This window comes from Capra hircus, chromosome 11 (assembly GCF_001704415.2).
Source record: "Capra hircus breed San Clemente chromosome 11, ASM170441v1, whole genome shotgun sequence".
NCBI lineage: Eukaryota > Metazoa > Chordata > Mammalia > Artiodactyla > Bovidae > Capra > Capra hircus.
The window spans coordinates 29,543,053-29,563,503 of NC_030818.1; positions in this window are offsets into that span (position 1 = coordinate 29,543,053).

Consider the following 20,451-nt stretch of genomic DNA (forward strand, 5'->3'; position numbering starts at 1 on the left):
GCTGTAATTCCAGCGTCATGAGGAAAGGTAAAAGAAATACAAAGCCTGCTCCAGGTCCAGCTCTGCCACTCACTGGCTAGGTGACCTTAGCTAGTTGACCACAGCCTATGAGTAATTATTCGAGCCAAACCCACCAACAAACATACCCTTCCTTGATCTAGAATCATGGTTATGTCCAGGTATCCTGGATGCTCAGCCCGCAGACAAAGAGGTGATGTCATTAAAAACATTTCCTTTGAGTGATTATTAAGAGAAACCTCTTCAGAGTTGGAGGACATTCTGTTTCTATCCTATATTCTCCTGCTTTGTTGTTAGGAAAGTTCCCTGGAGCCTAGGAACCCAATCTTTCCCAGGAGCCGTCGTGAAATGTATCTGTATCATCTCCAGGGCTCCCAAGGAGATATCTCCAGGGCCCTTGAGGAGGTCAGCCTGAAGCCCGCTTCAATAACTCACATTCTTTTGTAGAACAGCTGAGAACTGTCAAGCAGAGAGGTGAGGAAGATTGAAAACGGAGACAAGTGGGACCAGCTCTAGAAAAGTTTGCCATAAAAGTTCCAGTCTCTGCCCGCTTTGCTGAGCTGGGAGCAAAGTGCTGAGTAAAAGCACATTGGAGATTAATTACAATCTGGGAGGTGTTCTCATGAGCCCTCAATATGTTACACCCAAAAGCATAAGATACTGTAACCTGAGGTAAGAAGCCAGTGGCTGGATTCACTCTGAGAGGTATGGATGCCCACCACCTTCCTCAAAAGCAGATATTATGAGGAGAAAAGTCCAAGCTGGGGGCAATGAGGAGGGCCCTCATGGAAATGCTAAGATTTCAGTGACTCTCCTCTCTTCCCACTTCCCTGAAGAGAACTGCATCTCAACAGGTCTCAGATTCATGGAAAAGATCCCAGGCTCATTTGCTCATTTCTTTTTCATTTTGCAACAAGTATTATAGGGCATCAACCACATGTCAGGTGTGCTAGTAAGTGCCAGCTACAAGAGCCAAAATGGATGTTTTCTGGCCTTCGCTGCAGCTTCAAGCCACTGGGGAATCACAAATCAAACATGTATATGAGAAATTAACAATGTAACAACACTGTGAGGGAAATGGCATGGTTCTGTAAAAAATGCATACAGGGAGATTTTGACCAAACAGGGCGGGGATGTATAGGCGTTGACCAAAAGGAGGGCGTGTGAGTGCCAGAGAGTGGCCACACAGAGGGAACAGCCTGTGCCAAGGCCTCTGGGCAGCTGGAGAACTGAGGAAGGGTGCTGTGGGGTGGGCAGGGCCAGCAGAGGCTCACCCCTTCAAAGCTTTGGAAGCCCTAGGAGAATGCTTCCCAGAAAGGGAAGACATTGTCACGTTGCACACAGGGGTGCTGGATTCTCAGGTTGCCTCTAATTCTCCCAGGGTCTCATTATGGGTCAGGGGGAGGCTGGTCTGGAGCTGTGACTTCCTCTCTCTCATCTGCCACATCTAAGCAAACACCCAACTCCTATCCATCCCACTTTAGAAATTGCTCTCAAATGGACCTTGCTTCCTGAGTCTCCTGCCACTGCCAAGCCTTCCTTCCCCTGGACTGTTGCCATCCTCCACATTCTCCACTGGAGAGTCTTCCCTCTGCAATCCAGGCTCCACAGCAGCTTCCCTCCTAAAACATAGACTCGGCCTCTCCCTGACTTGCGCAGCTCTGGTGGTCCCCAGAGCCTGGAGGAGCAGTCCCAGTCTCTTCAGAGCAGCTCTCTCATCTCTGCCCTTTCTGACCTAACCTACCCACTACCTTGTCCCCTTCCTCCCTGGCGTGGCCTGCCCTCCCTGTACACCTGATGCAAGAACTGCCGATGAAGGACTTCTCAGCCTTCCTCAGCACACACGTACCGTCTCTACACTGCTCCCTCTTCCTGCAATGCCGTTCCTTCTTCTTTACTGGAAACTCCATTTCCTTTGTTAATATAGCAGCAGGCATATCACCTCCTGTGCCAGGACACCATCAACCCCCGTCCCTAACCCCCAGGCAGGAAAATTCTGCTGCTATAGATCTTTCTCCCTGGCTAGGGAGGGCAAACCTCTTTTGAGGGCAAACGCTCGTGCAGTGCTGGCCCATAATGGATGCTCAAGAAATAGTGAAAGGAAAGACCATATACTAAGTGATTCCACTTATATGAAGTGTCCAAAACAGACAACCATAGGAAACAGAGAACAGATTACTGGTTGCCAGGGGATGGAGGGAAAGAGGGAATTGGGAGATATGAGGTTTATTTTGGGGTAATGGAAATGTTCTAGAATTGGATAATGGTTGCACAATATTGTGAATATACTAAAAAAAACCCCACTGAATTGTACAGTTTAAAAGAGTTTAAATGGTGAATTTTATGTACTCTAAATTTTCTCTCAACAAAAAAAATTTTGGAAAAGAAACAAAAAGATAAATGAGTAACGAATCACTTTATCTGATTTTCTAATTTCCTTTTATCTCATATCTTTTTCCTATTGGTTATTCAGTCCCCCATTACCCAACATTTTACTTGAAATGAAAAATTTATCCAATCCCAGATAAAGTCTGACTTATAATAAAATACCAATTGGCCGTGTTGGATCGATGGGATTTGATTTTCTCGTGACGTGTCCTTTTCTTGCTCATGTAGAAACTTTGAAGGGGAGAAGCTGCCGGGTCTGTGTCATCTTCAGTATATACCCTGCCCACTTTGCTAAAGACCAAACTTGGACTGGTATCAGAGAAACACGTTATCATTAGGATTGTTCATTAGACTGTGACCAAAATAAATTTCAAAGCCTTTCATGCCCATGAGCTCATTGGTTTATCATGAAAACCTTCTGAGGAGGGGGGGTCCTTTTGAGGAAGAATGAAACCATGTGTCCTTCTTAGCTCAAGAGTGACCATGGGGGCTGAGCTTAGCTCTTCTGACCTGTCCTTTCTGCTCCTGAGGGAGAGAGAATGAGCTGAACATTTTTCTGCATGTGGGTTTTACTTGTTACGCATGTATTTGTTATTTAAATTGAACTTGTTAGTACTGAGTAACGCAGTCTTTTGAGGAAAATGAGAAAACACTAGAAGGTACAAGATTGAAGACATCACTGTGGTCACTTCAGAAGAGAAAGACAACAAAAACCCCCAGTTAATGAAGATGCTTGTGTTGACTCTACTTCAAACAACTGACTCAAACCCCCGTCTCCAGCTCCAAAAGACCTATGAGACACACCATTAAGTGGAAATTACATCAAACCTGCTTCCCCCCAAGATATCCCAAACACTGCTGTGATTAGAGAATTCTCAGTAGAGACTCTTAAGACCTGATTTACAATAATGGATCAGTTTCAGTTCAGTTCAGTCACTCAGTTGTGTCCGACTCTTTGCGACCCTATGAACAGCAGCACGCCAGGCTTCCCTGTCCATCACCAACTCCCCGAGTTTACCCAAACTCATGTCCATTGAGATGGTGATGCCATCCAGCCATCTCATCCTCTGTCGTCCCCTTCTCCTCCTGCCCTCAATCTTTCCCAGCATCAGGGTCTTTTCCAATGAGCCAACTCTTCGCATGAGGTGGCCAAAGTACCGGAGCTTCAGCTTTAGCATCAGTCCTTCAAATGAATACCCAGGATTGATCTGCTTTAGGATGGACTGGTTGGATATCCTTGCAGTCCAAGGGACTCTCAAGAGTCTTCTCCAACACCACAGTTCAAGCTTTTGAATTCAGTTCAATTCTTCTGTGCTCAGCTTTTTTTATAGTCCAACTCACATCCATACATGACTACTGGAAAAACCATAGCCTTGATTAGATGGACTTTTGTTGACAAAGTAATGTCTCTGCTTTTGAATATGCTGTCTAGGTTGGTCATAACTTTCCTTCCAAGGAGTAAGCGTCTTTTAATTTCATGGCTGCAATCACCATCTGCAGTGGATCAGGGACTGAATTAATCTATGAAAAACTTTGTAAATATTTTCCCATAGATTAATAAGGAAACTCTCATTCATATTACAAAAGAGAATTTAACCATACTGCAGACGAATTATGTGAGTGATTTGTTATGAGCTGATACTTCCTTGGCACATACTATATGCCATGCACTATTCTAAATGCTTTAGATGGATTAATGCATTTAATCCTCACAATTAACCTAAAAGATGAATGTTCCTGGTGTCCCCATTTTATAAATGAGAAAATTGAGGCATAGGGCAGTGTGGTTATTTGCCCAAAGTTACACAACTAGCAGATGGCCGAGCTGGAACTTGAACCCAGGCAACCTAGCTCCAAAGTCTACCCAACAAGTGGAGTCCACAGGGTAGTGTGGTTAGTGGGTCAGGCCATCAGGGCAAATATTTTGGCTGAAACATTTGCAGTGGAGGACGCAATACACAGGAGTAAATCTGCGTTTAATAGGATCTCACTGGAGGTTTAATTTGTGATTGTAAAAGCTTTGTGTTGTGCAGTTTGCTTTTTTCCCCAGAGAGAGGACAATCTGCCAGGCCTGTTTTCATGTTTGTGAACTGGTAGGTGAGCCAGGTGAAAGACCTAGGAGCTTTGCTCTTGGGGAACAGAGCGAAGCTAAGTGCTCTGGGCAGTGAAGGAGGTGAGGTCAGCCTCCTTACCCAGCTCCCAGTCTCCATCCTCCGTGGCGCTCTCCAGACCACAGTCTTCATGTGCCTCCTGTCCTTGCCTCCAAGACCCCGGATTCCCTCGCCGTTTCAGAAAGACCGAAAGCCACCTCCCTTGTCCTCTAGAGAGAAGTGCCCTGTTTCTTGGGCAGAGATGGTGAATTACATTTTCAAGTAAGTAGACAGGTCAGCACTAGCTATTTAAAAAGAAAACTGTAGCGACTCAGCAAATTCTGAATATAAGTTGGATGTTTGCCTGACTTGTGCCTAAAGGGCCTGGTACCCACCTTCTCCCTGCCCCCACCCTACTCCCACCTCCTTACTTCCGGAAGAGCTCAGCAACTACACTAGTTCTTCATGCAAGTTCAGGACCTGAGGGCCGACAGGAAGTGAGGACCCTGAGGTGGATCGTTCCCTGCTCCAGAGGACAGAAGCGTTCTGGAATGAATGCCTTCTGCGTTTCTTGACCGAGGTCCATTCCTCGGTCGATCATCACCAGGTTGATCATCACGAGAGCCATGCTGGTTCCAACTGTGTGTGTTGAGCAAATTCTGGCAGGAAAGAGCCTGGCATGGGCCACAGTGGTTGTGGAAGTGGCGGTATGACCTCTCTCACTCTCTGTAATTATCTACATATCTGGGATCCCTACAGAAACTTGGCATTACTTTGTTGTTTAGTTGCTAAGTCACGTCTGACTCTTTTGCGACCCCATGAGCTGTAGCCCACTGTGCTCCTCTGTCCTTGGGATTTCCCAGGCAAGAGTACTGGAGTGGATTGCCATTTCCTCCTCCAGGGGATCTTCCCAACCCAGGGGATCAAACTCTTGGCTCCTGCATTGGCAGGCAGATTCTTTACTGCTGAGCCAGCAGGGAAGCGGTTGTGGAAGAAGGTCATGGAAGGAGGACTAGGATCCGGTGTGAGAGAAATGGCAGCTGCCAGGGAGGGAAGGGGCAGGAAGAAGAACACTCCTGTCAGCTTGTTCCGGTGTGGCTAAGACTGTCAGGTGGTTGCAGAGATGATTAAGGGAGAGTCTAAGGTGTCAGTGGAGCTGTGAGGGATACTGGCCATGTTTTCTAACCAGGACACATGGTCTGATCCAAATGTGGCATAGGGACAGATAACTGAAAATCAGGGCTGTGCCAGGGGACCTGTGACCCATAGTCAGGTCCACTTACACAGGACTTATTCCTCTTGTGCTGTGTCCTCCAAAAAGTTCTCAGCAAGAGGAGAGAGGGATCAGGAAAGAGACAGGAGAAAGTATGCTCTTCATGGTCCTGGAGTAGACATGGGTGGTTTCTGTCCACCCAGACTCCATTCCCTTTGGGAAACACCTCCTCAGTTCTCTGGTCTTGGGGTTGGAGGGCTGGTCCTGTGGAGCTCACCCCCACTGCCACCCCAAACACAGAGTTGGGCTGAGATCCAGACAGGCCCAGCAGTGCACTCCATCCATCTGCTACAGTGTCCACTCAGGCAAACAAGACAGACCTGGGACATCTGGTGGATCCATCAGGAGAGTGAAGCTCTCATTCAGTGGGCATCATTAGCTATGTGGATCACATCTGAGCGGAGGGACCAGAGGCCAACGGAAGGCCAAGCCTGCCAAGGGGAGCAGAGCGAGAGATGGAGAGCAAGAGAGAAGACATCCTGTCTTTGAAGACAAAGAGAGAGGATGAGGTCCTGTGAGTGCCTTCCTGGATTTTCTGGTTACTCAAGCCCACAAAATGTTTTTTTTAAACGTTTTAATTTAGCTACTGCTTCCCCAGTGGCTCAGAGGTTAAAGTGTCTGCCTACAATGTGGGAGACATGGGTTCGATCTCTGGGTTGGGAAGATCCCCTGGAGAAGGAAATGGCAACCCACTCCAGTATTCTTGCCTGGAGAATCCCATGGATGGAGAAGCCTTGTGGGCTACAGTCCATGGGGTCGCAAAGAGTCGGACACGACTTCACTTTCACTTTCACTTTCACTTTAAAGTGAACAAATCAGTGACACTGTGGACATTCACAATGTTGCGCAACCGCCACCTTGGTCTAGTTTCACTTCCAGCAGCCCCAAATAAAACCCCATACCCTGTACTCCTCATGTCTCCTCCCCACAACCCTAGCAACCACCAGTCTACTTTCTGTTTCTGTGGATTTACCTGTTCTGGAGATCTCCTCTAAATGGAATCATACTGGGAATTCCCTGGCGGTCCAGCGGTTAGGACTTAGAGCTTTCACTGCCAAGGCCTTGGGTTCAGTCCCTGTTCAGGGAAATAAATCCTGAAACCCGTAAGCTGTGCAGCATGACCTCCACAAAGGCAATCATACTATGTGTGGCCTTCTGTAACTGGCTTCTTTCATTCGGCGTGGTGTGTCTGAGGTTCATCCACATTATAGCCTATTTTAGCATTTCATTCCCTTGTAAGACTGAATAGTGTTCCATTGTTGGGCAGACCACATTTTGTCTGTCTGTTCACCTGTTGATGGACAGTTGGGTTGTTTCCACCTTTTGGATATTGTAAAGAACAACACCACTACTACAAATATTCACAGGCAAGTATTTTTTTGACACCTGTTTTTAATTCTTTGGGGTATATGTCTAGGAGTAGAATTGCTGGGTCATATGGCATTCTATGTCTAACTTTTTGAGGAGCAGCCAGACTCTTTCTCCATAACAGCTGAATGCAAATTCCTTTTTTTTATTGTCATGTATGACTCAAGGTTATTTCCTGATGGCTCAGTTGGTAAAGAGTCTGCCTGCAGTGTGGGAAACCCGGATTTGATCCCTGGGTTGGGAAGATCCCCTGGAAAAGAAAATGGTAACCCACTCCAGTATCCTGGCCTGGAAAATCCCATGGACAGCAGAGCCTGGCAGGCTATAGTCCATGGGGTCACAAAGAGTTAGACATGACTAGGAGACTTCACTATGACTCAAGGAGCCAAGGCTGTGCCCTTGACCATCTCCAGTGCCTCCAGCAGGATATCCTCACTGGTTTGGAATAGTTCCTGGGCTGGTGACTGCAATGGTGTGATCCAACACCCAGGAATGATCACAAAGAGTAATGAGTCCCATCCTATTGCCTCCTAAGGCCCCTAAGGAACCGTGTCTCAGAACAGCCTCCATTTCTGCAGCTGGGAGAAACACACCTGGGCAATGTCTGTTGGTCTGTCTGTCCGTGCTTTCTGCCTGGCTGCAGTGCTGAGAGGAGCCAGGCTGCTTTGGGCCAACTTTCAGGTTGGGCCAAGGCTGTAGGATGGTCTTTCTCTCCATAGACCCAGGCTTTGGGGCTGAGATGGGTGAGGGAACAGCTGCCCACCCATCATCATGATGGGAATGCTGGCCTGGCTGCCTTGGGGAGAGCTGAACCCGGGTGTCAGAGGAGGTCATAGGACACAACAGCTAGCTGGACCCGGGTGGTCAGAGGCTCCTCACTCCCTCCTCTGTCCTTGGAATGTACGTACTGCCCACTGTCCCCACAGTGGGAACTTTTCCAAAGTGCAGCCTTGAGAGAGTAATGTGTCATTGAGACTAACTGGACCCAGTTAAATCCTTTATATAAACTCTAAAGATGCTGGCGGTCAAGTGCAGGGGTCTACCTGTTTGTGTCTATTGCAAGACAAGCCTCGTGTGTAAGTTCCCTTACTTATTAGCCTGCCACTCATCAGTCTGAAGTAGTCTGCCTTTTTCTTGGATTTCTCCTTGCCTTCTGTGTATGAGGGCCAGTTTCAGTTTCACCCAGGAAGCTCCCAGATTACTCTCTCTCAAGGAGCGGAGGTTACTGAGGTTACAGATGGGATAAGGGCTCTTCATGACAGGTAGCCCCAAGAGGCCTTGGTACTGAAGGGAAGAGAAGGTGGGCAAGGCCTTGGTGAAGGAGACCAGCACTGGGCTGGTCTCAATGCTGCTGATGTTGGCAATGGGATGCAGGTGCTGGGTGAGGGCTGGGGTTGGCTGGGGGATGACAAAATGACCACTAGGTGTTCTCCACCCTGAGATCCCAGGCTCTCTAGGACTGTAGTCCATGAGGATTTTGTGCCACTTGGCTTCCTCATGCCCTGGGAGGTGTTCCCAGGCTCCCGTCTCTCAAACCGTCTGCATCTCTCCAGGCAGGGAAGGTGAAGTGCTTTTCCCCACACCAGGTACACATTGTTTAAAAATGGAATCATTGTTAATTGATTCATTAGCTGTGGGTGGCAGTGCCAGGAGAGAGCATGTGAGCTGGAGACCCCTTATCCTTATCCCCCTGGCCCTTGGCCCTCTGCCACGCAGCAGAGCACAATAGAGGCATAGAGAGGGTGAGGCTGTGAGTGGGGGCAGGGTGGTGATGGTGGGGGATTTGGGGGGACATCCATCCATCAATCCAATCGGACCAGTGCAGACTACTCCCTCTCTGCTCTCAGTCTCTCAGGCCAGGGCTAGGGACTGGCAGGGCCAATTGGATCTGTACTAAAGGGAAAGGGCTGGCAGAGCCCACCCATCAGCCCCTTCCTTCTCATTTCTCCAGTGAGCCAGGGGTCTCTGCCCAGTGGAGACCCTTCTGATCAAGCCAACCAGGAGTCGGTGTCACAGATTTGCCTGGGTGAGACAGACTTTCTCTGTGATAACTTGGAGATAGCTTTCTCTGTGATGGCGGTTAAGACGTGGAAGAGGCTCCAGTGCCACCTGAGAAACATCTCGCTTTTGTGCCTGATCTCTGGTCATTAGAGTTGTCATCTGTGAGTTTTAAAGGCTTAAATGTTTACAGAAAGGGGAGGATGTTACACTTGAAGACCCCTCTCTTCTGCATTGTATTTCTCCTAGGAGGGAAGTGCCCTGGGATGTCACAAATCCCCCATCCCCCCAAATCTGGAACAGGCTGGGGGGTGGAAGACCTTCAAGGGGAGTGGGTGTGTAGAAGGCCAATGTTCTTAACTTCTCTATTTTTGCTGTGAGAGTCACAGCAGTGTCTGAAGGAGGGAACAGGCAGGAGCAAGGGGGGAGGCTTGATGTGAGTGGTTGCTGTGAATTTTAATTCAATTCTGTCTGGCTGGCTTACTGAATCGATGTTGGGAAAACATAGCACTCTCCTGGGAGGAGAGGTGTTTGGTATAAATAGAAGGTATTATCATTGGGAGGCAACTGGGGGATGCCATGTGGCTCAGGCAGCTCAAGGCAGCTGTAAGAACCCCAGCAGTGGGCTGTGGGGCTGCCAGCCACCTGCTCTCATTTGCTTGTCCCGAGAGAAAGGGCCTTTCCTCCAGTCAGAGCTCACCCTCAGGGTGACTTCAGCAAATCCAGAGTTCTCTCTGAGCCCTTAACCCCTTCTCTGCTGGACACATTGGACCATGTCCATTCTCAGTAGGCATTTGATGGGACTGCAGCCCTTGAGGATTTTGTGCCACGTGGCTTCCTCATGCCCTGGGAGGTATTCTCAGGCTCCCATCTCTCAAACCATCTGCATCTCTCCAGGCAGGACAAGTGAAGTGCTCTTCCCCATAGCAGGCACGCATTGTTCAAAAATGGAATTACTCTTGATTGATTACTTAACTGTGGGTGGCAGTGCCAGAAGAGGGCATGTGAGCTGGAGACCCCGTGAATGGACTGTAACAAGGGATTTCTGTTCTCCACTCAAAATCTTAGCAAGAGCTGTGCCTTCCCCTGACACACTACCATGCTCTTTATTTTTATTTTTTAAACTACTTTATTTATTTTTTGGCCACACCTCACAGTATACAGGATCTCAGTTCCCTGTCCAGGGATTGAACCTGGGCCCCGTGCAGTGGAAGCTCAGAGTCTTAACCACTGGACCACCAGGGAACGCCCCATGCTCTTTATTTTTAACCAGCTTTATTGAGGTATAGTCTACACACCATACAGCTCATCCATTTATGTGTATAATTCAATGGTTTTAGTTTATCCACAGATATATATAGCTATCACCACACTTTTAGAACATTTTCATCACCCTCAAAAGAAACCCTATATCCCTTAGTTATCACTCCTCTCACAGCACCATGTCAGCACCCCAAGCAGCAGCTCTTCTTCCTGCCTCTATAGATTTGCCCAATCTGGACGTTTCATGGAAGTGGAATCATATAATACGTGACTGGCTTCACAGTATGTTTTCAAGGCTCACCTATGTTGTGGTATGTGGTTCCTTTTTATGGCCAAATAACATTCCATTGTATGGATATATTATCTATTATTTATTAATTCATCAGTTGGACATTTGGGTTGTTTCTACCTTTTGGCTATTAAGAACAGATATTTACATTTCCCTTGAGACTGTACTTAGAAATGGAATTGCAACGTCACGTGGTACCTGTATGTTTAATCATTGGAGGAAATCCACCTTGTTCTTAACCATAATTGCCAAACAACTAATTGATTAACTGGGGCCCTAGGCAGTCATTCAACAAATACTTATTTAACTCTTTCACTGCTCCAAGCACTCTTCTGGAAGCTGGGGAGAGAACACTATGAACAGAAGTCAGCCGGCTAGGTAGCTTCACTGCTGTAAGGACGTTGGCTTTTACTTTAAATGGGATGCAAAGAACTTGAAGGTTTGTTTTTTCTCCAAAAAGGTTTATTGAAATATAACTTACAAATATTAAACTGTGCATGCATGAAGGATATAATTTCATGAGGTCTAACATGTATCTATCTATGAAACTATCAACACGAGACGGTGAGCATCATTCCCCAAAGTTTCCTTGTGCCCCTTTTAATTTCTCCCTCCTACCTGTCCCTCTCTCTACCTACTTACTCCCAGGCAACCACTGATCAAACTACAGATTAGTTGCATTTTCTAGAATTTGTGCTATTTTCAGTGTGCTTCTTTCACTTGGCATAATCATTTTGAGGTTTACCTATATTGTTGCTTTATTAGTAATCCATTCCTTTGTATCGCTAAGTATTAGTCCATTATATGAATATCAAACCATTTGTTTTCCTATTCCCCAACACCCCTATTTGGGGAACAAATAGACATTTGGGGGTGTTTCCCGATTGGAGCTATTGTGAATAAGCTGCTATGAAGATTTGTGTGCTTTTCTTTGAATGGATGTATGCTTTGGCTTCTCCAGAGTAAATATCTATGAGAAGAATATTTAACTTATAAGAAAATAGCTATTTTCTAAGTTGATTGTATCACTTTATACTCCCACCAGCAGTATATGGGAGTTCCAGTTGCTCCACATCTTTTCCAACATTTGGCAGAGCCAGTGTTTTTAATTTTAGCCATTCTAATAATGTGTAGTGATATCTCATTGTGATTTTGATTTGCATTTCAAAATGACTAGTGTTGAGCATCTTTTCATATATTTGCCATCAGTGTCTTTGGAGAAGTCTCTGTTAAATCGTTCGCCAATTTTTTAAAAATGTGTTGCAAAAAAAAATAAATAAATAAAAATAAATAAAAAATGTGTTGCTTATATTATTATTATTGAATTTTGAGAGTTTATTATTTATATACTAGATGCAAATCCTTTATCAGATTTATGATTTGCAAATATTTCCTCCCAACCTTGTGACTTATCTTTTCATTCTCTTAACTGTATCTTTCAAATAGAAATTCTTAATTTTGATGAAGTCTGATGCATGAGTTTCTTTCTTGGTTCATACATTTGATAATACATGAAAACTTTGCCTAACCCAAGGCCACCAAGATTTTTCTCCTATTTTCTTTTACAAATTTTACAGTTGTCGGCTTTACCTTTAAGACTATGATTCACTTTGAGTTAGTTTTTGTATATGGTGAGGCATAGGAAGTTCATTTTTTGCATTTGGCCCTCCGGTTGGTTCCGTGTGGTAGGCTGAAAAGACTTTCCTTTCTCCTCTGCATTACCTTTGCATCTTTGCTGAAAATCACTTGTCCTTTTACTTGGATCTATTTCTGGGCTTTCTATTCTGTGCCATTGATCTATTTGTCCATCTTTATTTTCCTCCAGCTTTATTCTTTCTTGAAGTCATTTTGGCTATTCCATGTAAATTTTAGAATCAGTGTGTTGATCTACACAAGAGCCTTTTAGGATTTTGATTGGGAGTTCATTGACTCTAGGGAACAATTTGGGGAGAATTGGTGTCTTAACAATACTAAGCCTTATGAGCCGTGACCAGAGTACTATATATCCGTCCATTTGTTCATATCTGTGATTGCTCTCAGCAGTGTTTTGTAGTTTTCAGTGTTCAGGTCTCTGCAGGGTAACTGTGCTCCCACACTGCTTAACATAGAATGGTCACCTACTAGGTGAGCTCCAGATCTGTAGCAGTAGATGTGGGACCACTTGCTGGGGATAGAGGTGATTATGAATACGTGGTATAACTGCCCATTTTCCCTGCCAGAGGGTGCCCTATGGCTGCCATTGGGGATTGACAAGCCTTTCTGGCTGCCATCCTGCAGACCTGCAAGCCCAGCCCAAGTGCCTTGGAAATTTGTGCCCAATCCAAGCCTGGCACCCAAACCCACTGTAGCAGGATTGAGCCTCTCTTGCAGAAGGCCAGCTCCTTCCTCACACTCAGCTTTGTGCATACCCTTTCTGACCTGGGCTCATCATCTCAGACCTACGTGTGTCCCGTGAATCTTTCTCCTGGACACTGCTTTCTAAGTTTTTCAAGGAAAACACCCACAGATGAGAAATAGCCAGACTGGTGCTATTAACGCCAGCAGCCAAGACCTAGTGGTGTCAGGTGAGTCAGGAGTCCAGAAAAATGTCTCTAGGTTTTTCCCCCGGGGTATTCCTTAGATTGGTCAGTTCCCACACTCATGCCCCATCCTTTAACCTCATAATGGGTTACACAATTGTTGCCAGGCTGGTCTCCTGGCCTTTAGACTCTCCTCTCCACATCATTTCTGCATGGAGGGGGCTAGATATATCCTCTTCTGTCACCATAGTCATTATATTTTTCAGCTGCTCAAGAACCATCCATGACTCCCCAGTCCAAACTCCTTGACCTGGTGTTCAAGGAAGCCCAGATCTGGTCTTTCTGCATGTACCCCAAATAGTCTGTTCCAGCCAAACTAATCCTCTCACTGGCCTCAGCATGCTTCCCCTCTAAGCCTTTACTCACGGGTGCCCTGTCCTGTCCTTTCCCACATACCCCTGTCCGAATCTCACCTCTCAAATCCCAAATGAGTTGACTCCAATCCCATTTTTCTATGAGATGCTACTAACAGTTCCAGGTTTAATTAGGAGTTTTACTTTACAACTTTCTTTCACCTTCATTTGTTTTATTTAAAATAATTATTAGCTAATAATAAGAGCTTCCTTTTAATGAAGGAAGAGCCCTGGTATCTATGCCAGGCACCACATACAGGTCACACACAATTTTACATTCTTTCCTTGGTTTATGAATGTTTGTTTTTCTTATAAAAATTTTTCTAACACACATCAAAAGTCTGGACTTCCAACAGTCCTGGTTATAGAAGGTGACATGGAGATTCAGAGAGCCTGAGTGACTGGCCCAGGTCCCACAGCAGGTGAGGCTTGTGGGTGAGATCGGAGTCCTGGCCTGTGTCCTTTCCACTCTCACACGAACTCCTACAGCCCTGGACACAGGCAGGCCCAACAGCCTCATGTTACAGAGGAAAGGGTTTGAAGGCCAAGAGCTTTTTCCCCTCAAGGCCATGCAGAAAATCAATGGGACCTTCCATTTAAAAAAATTTTTGTGATAAAGCACACATGACAAAAAAATGTACCATTTTACAGTGGGCAATTCAGTGGCATTAAGTACACTCTCAAAGTTGTGCAGCCAACATTACTCTTTAGTTCCAACTTATTTCATTACTCCAAGGAAACCCTGTACTCATTGAGAAGTCTCTCTCTTACCTGCTGCCCTCAGTTCCTCATAGCCAATAATCTGCTTTCTGTTGCCTATTCTGAAAGTGAAAAAATGAAAGTATTAGTTGCACTGTTGTGTCTGACTCCTACCAGGCTCCCCTGTCAATGGAATTCTCCAGGCACGACTACTGGAGTGGGTTGCCATTTCCTTCTCCAGGGGATCTTCCCAACCCAGGGATCAAACCCAGATCTCCCACACTGCAGGCAGATTCATTACTGTCTGAACCACCTATTTTCTGAACATTATATAAAAGTGGAATCATACGATTTGGGGCCTTTCATAACTAGCGCACAATTGCACTCATCTCACATGCTAGTAAAGTAATGCTCAAAATTCTCCAAGCCAGGCTTCAGCAATACGTGAACCGTGAACTTCTTGATGTTCAAGCAGGTTTTAGAAAAGGCAGAGGAACCAGAGGCCAAATTGCCAACATCTGCTGGATCATGGAAAAAGCAAGAGAGTTCCAGAAAAACATCTATTTCTGCTTTATTGACTATGCCAAAGTCTTTGACTGTGTGGATCACAATAAACTGTGGAAAATTCTGAGAGAAATGGGAATACCAGACCACCTGACCTGCCTCTTGAGAAATCTGTATGCAGGTCAGGAAGCAGCAGTTAGAACTGGACATGGAACAACAGACTGGTTCCAAATAGGAAAAGGAGTACATCGAGGATGTATATTGTCACCCTGCTTATTTAACTTATATGCAGAGTACATCATGAGAAATGCTGGACTGGAAGAAACACAAGCTGGAATCAAGATTGCCGGTAGAAATATCAATAACCTCAGATATGGCACCCTTATGGCAGAAAGTGAAGAGGAACTAAAAAGCCTCTTGATGAAAGTGAAAGTGGAGAGTAAAAAAGTTGGCCTAAAGCTCAACATTCAGAAAACGAAGATCATGGCATCTGGTCCCATCACTTCATGGGAAATAGATGGGGAAACAGTGGAAACAGTGTCAGACTGTATTTTGTTGGGCTCCAAGATCACTGCAGATGGTGATTGAAGCCATGAAATTAAAAGACGCTTACTCCTTGGAAGAAAAGTTATGACCAACCTAGATAGTATATTCAAAAGCAGAGACATTACTTTGCCGACTAAGGTCCGTCTAGTCAAGGCTATGGTTTTTCCTGTGGTCATGTATGGATGTGAGAGTTGGACTGTGAAGAAGGCTGAGGGCCAAAGAATTGATGCTTTTGAACTGTGGTGTTGGAGAAGACTCTTGAGAGTCCCTTGGACTGCAAGGAGATCCAACCAGTCCATTCTGAAGGAGATCAGCCCTGGGATTTCTTTGGAAGGAATGACGCTAAAGCTGAAACTCCAGTACTTTGGCCACCTCATGCAAAGAGTTGACTCATTGGGAAAGACTGTGATGCTGGGAGGGATTGAGGGCAGGAGGAGAAGGGGACGACAGAGGATGAGATGGCTGGATGGCATCACTGACTCGATGGACGTGAGTCTGAGTGAACTCCGGGAGTTGGTGATGGACAGGGAGGCCTGGCGTGCTGCGATTCATGGGGTCGCAAAGAGTCGGACATGACTGAGCGACTGAACTGAACTGAACTGAACTAGCTTCTTGTCCCTGGGCTCTTTCATTTAATACTGCAATTTGAGACATGTCATCTATGTTATAGTTTTAAATTATGTGTCAAATGGTTGTATCAAAATAGTATGATCCCTGAGTGGTGATAGCCCGGAGCCCAGGTTTTCTGATCCCTGGGCTGTGGCCAAAAAGAGGCACCTCTCTGCCTGCCCTAGTGCTTGGAGTCTGGCCCACAGTCTTGCATTTCCTCTAATTCAGGAAGCCCCCCTTCTTGCTTTTCTCCCAGACCCTACTTCCACCCCAAACACACGACATCTGAAACAGAGCTGGGCAGCCTGGGCACACCCGTGCTGGTTGAATTACTTGCAGCTGGCAGAGTGTCTGACCTCCTCTGACACAAAGGGCCCAGCAGGCAGGGCTGGGGGGTTCCTCCACCACTCAGCTGTGGTCTCCATTCAGCCTTCTGCAGGTCAAGCCATCAGCACTAAGCCTGAGTACCTTCCCCCACGCCCTGCACAGCGGGGTTGGGCTGGTACCCTCTCCAAGGTTGTCTGCCCTGGACTGGTGTGTTTCCTGCATATGCAGCTAAAAACAGCACTCCCCAACAGCTTGAATTTTTCTCCTCCTCCCTTGTGATTCCTCAACATGCATATGACAAGCATCAGAGATAGATGTGAAGGCCAGTTAATTCCGAGTCCGGGGCTGATACTGGTACAGACATGGCTGGATACAGAATTAAATGACCGCCAAGGTCCTCTGCTGACTCAGCACTTGGAGGAGCAAGTGACAAACCCTGGGGCCTTCTGGAGAGCTCTGCCTGCGCAAGCGTGATCTTCACTTTTCAGCTTTCCTACCTGGAAAAGCAAATCCCAGCCATTCTTCCCAACCTACCTGCTCACTAAGCTAGATGACGTATTGTTAAAAGGGATTTTCTGCTCTCCGGGGACCTCCCTCAAGTCCAGTCTCCTGTCCCTACCTCTGGCACCTGAGTCCCACACTGGAGGATCTTGGATTTGGGGGCGGGGAATAAGATCGCTAATAGAGGCAGTCTCCAACAGACTCTTTCACTGCTGCTTGTCTCTAATAGAGACAGTGCCAAGGGCTGACTGTAAGAGTGGTGAGCTGCAATCTCCAGTTACAAACACCATACTTGATATGCTGACCTGGCTTCCACCCAAATCCGCTAGCTTCCTCTTCAACCAAATTGTCCTCCCTAAGCCCTTCCGACATAGATGTTCCAGAGCCACCTCCGACTCTTGGTTTGAATGAGTACATTTGGCCTTTTCCTGCAAGGGAGACACAGGTCACAGACCTATTGTAGTTGTTAGGTTTCTGCATCTCAGGCTCTGGGTGCGGATGTGAGGTAGGTCCTTGCCTATGTCCCCTGGGCCTGTGTGTACCCGGAGGCATGTGTGCAGTGAGCAGACACAGGCTGTCTCCACCCTCTGGCAGCTGTACAACTTTGCTTCTTGCAGTCAGCACTGCTTTGGGTTTAAGTAGGTGTGTGGTTTATAGATCCCAAGTGCCGTATGTGGCCAAGGTCTCCAGTGCCCCAGCCTGTTCTAGAGGCTTTCTTAGGCCTGGATGGGCTGCTGGCAATGTTTCCCCTCTTGCTGTCTTATCTCAAATGTGACCCAACTGAAGACTCAACAGCTTCTTTATTGGGCATTTCACTTGTTTCCAATCGTCAGGCTGTTATAAATGATGCTGCAAGGGCCATCTTTGTTCATTCTGTCTGTCACTGAAATGGTCTCAAGGGGAGCCAGAGAAAGACAGGAGAGATGCTCAGAATCCAGTTGGATTTAAATATATTCAAGAGGCGTGGCCCTGCCAGATTGGAAGAGCACAAAAAGAATTTAGAACAGCATTAAGCAGTCAATAGACAAGTTCTAATGGAATGTGGAAGGAATCGGGGTAAGGGTGTGGGGGGGGACTGAGTGAGGTTTGCAAACTCAAAACACACTTGATAATTAGGGAAGGTGTCACTCAGGGCACAGGCTGTGAGACCACCCTATTTGGAGGGTATGGACTGGGAACTGCCAAGTTTAGGCCGAGCTACAATATAAGGGGGCTCCAATTATCCCTACTGTCATGAGAAAAATCTCATGAGTCTATTGCTGCAGATCTCACGCCCCAACCAAAAATGTGGTCTCTGGGTGACTCTAGCCTGGCAAGAAAGTCACATCTAGTTGCTTGGAATGGTGACCCTGATCCCCTTCAAATGATAAAATTTATTGTTCCTTTAGTGAGCTGGAGGGTTTTTTTACCCAGAGAAGGCTTAGAATTAGGTAGGAACATGAAAAAGTAATAAAAATCATGGTATTGCTGGGTTTTTTTCTTATTAAACTTGGGAATAACCAATGTATATTTGGTTCTTAAAGTGTTTGTCTAGAGTAACTGATAGATTAGCCCCATGACTCCATCTTTCCCTGCCCACCCCCCATGGTGGCTTAACACAGTGACAGTAATAATTTTGCTCTCTTCATTCAGGCAAAATTGCAGCCTGCCCAACTTCAAAGGGAAGAGAAATAAAGCTCCACTTCTTCTTGGGCGGGGTGGTGGGGGCTGGACTCCCTGATGGCTTAGATGGTGAAGAATTGCCTGCAATGCAAGACATCCAGGTTTGATCCCTGGGTGAGGAAGATCCCCTGGAGAAGGAAATGGTAAGCCACTCCAGTATTCTTGCCTGGAGAATTCCATGGACAGAGGAGCCTGGTGTACTACAGTCTATGAGGTCACAAAGAGTCAGACACAGCTAAGCGACCAACACTTTCACTTTTCTTCCTGGGGAGTGGCATGATTCTAGAAGGGCAAGTGGAATATTGCTGTGGATCCACGGCCACCCACCTTGTCCAGACAGTCCCTCTGAAGCCCTTTAGGTTCTCAGCGGTCATTTCTTCAAGGTCCCCTTTAGTCTCCATCTCTTACCCAGTCCCAAAGACTCATTTGGAGGCTTTATTATTTTTTTTAAGGGCTCAAAAAGAAATATGGACCATTTTTAAACTGTTTATTGAATTTGTTACAATAGTGCTTCTGTTGTTTATGTTTTTGGCTGGGAGGTATGTGGGATCTAAGCTCTCCAACCAGCAATAGAACCTGCACCCCCTGCATTGTAAGACGAAGTCTTAACCACTGGACTGCCAGAAAAGTCCCTGGCAGCTTTATTATGGTACCATCTTACCTCCAGGCCCCTCAGTCATATGAAGTATTTCTTGCTGTACAGGAAACCATCCCCAAGTGTGGTAGCTTAAAACAATGACAACACTCATTTCTCTCATAAGTCCTCAATTTGGGGCAGGACTTGATGGGAATAGCTCATCTCTTTTTCATTCCATTGAGCTAAAGCAGCTGGAAGGCTGTGGCCTGGCCTCCTCTGGAGGCTTACTCACCCACATGCCTGGGGATTCATCCCAGCTGCAGTTAGCAGGCAGAGACCGACAGATCCATCCATACCGTCCCCACATGGCCTGGGCTTCCGTGCAACATGGTGGCTGAGTGCCAAGACCACGTGTCTAGAGAGGGAGAGGCAGATGGAAGCAGGACTGCCTTTCCTAGCCTAGCCTCATGAATCATACAGTGTCACTTTCACCACATTCTGTGCTGAGCTAGTCACAAAGGCCCACTCGATTTCGCCAGCTCTTGGTGGGGCCGCAACAACGTTCTGGAAGAACATGTAGAACACTGATGTGGCCATTCTGGGAAACGCCAGTCTGCCCTGCTTCTGCATGAGTCTATCCTTGGCTGTGGGCTAACCCCTGGGGATACAAGCTCGCAGGTGCTTTCAGCTGAGAATAGTAGTAACCTAAGGGCTGTCCATTCTGAAGGAGATCAGCCCTGGGATTTCTTTGGAAGGAATGATGCTAAAGCTGAAATTCCAGTACTTAAGCTGAAACTCCAGTACTTTGGCCACCTCATGCAAAGAGTTGACTCATTGGAAAAGACTCTGATACTGGGAGGGATTGGGGGCAGGAGGAGAAGGGGACGACCGAGGATGAGATGGCTGGGTGGCATCACCGACTCGATGGACATGAGTCTGAGTGAACTCCGGGAGTTGGTGATAGACAGGGAGACCTGGTGTGCTGCGATTCATGGGGTCACAAAGAGTCGGACACGACTGAGCGACTGAACTGAACTGAACTGAACTCTTCTTAACGTAGGTGTGCAAACATGGAAGTTGTAGAGGGGTGCACAGCAACGCTCAAGGGGACGTCTAGGAGTTCTGGGAAGCACATCAACAATGTCTGTTTCAGGACAATAAGACAAAATACTTAGAAGTCAGGGTGAATCATATTCCTTTTCCTTTCTCGTGCAGTCACAGGCATCTCAGTCTTTCAGGAAACATTAAGTGACCAAAAAATGTGAACCCAAGATCAGCTAGATGCTCATTTATAACCAACAGTTGGCCTGACCTGACATGTCCATCTCTCAAATCCTTTTGGTCTCTGACCACTCAAGGGATAGACCAGTGGCCCTTCCTTAAATCATACTGTTACTCATCTATGAC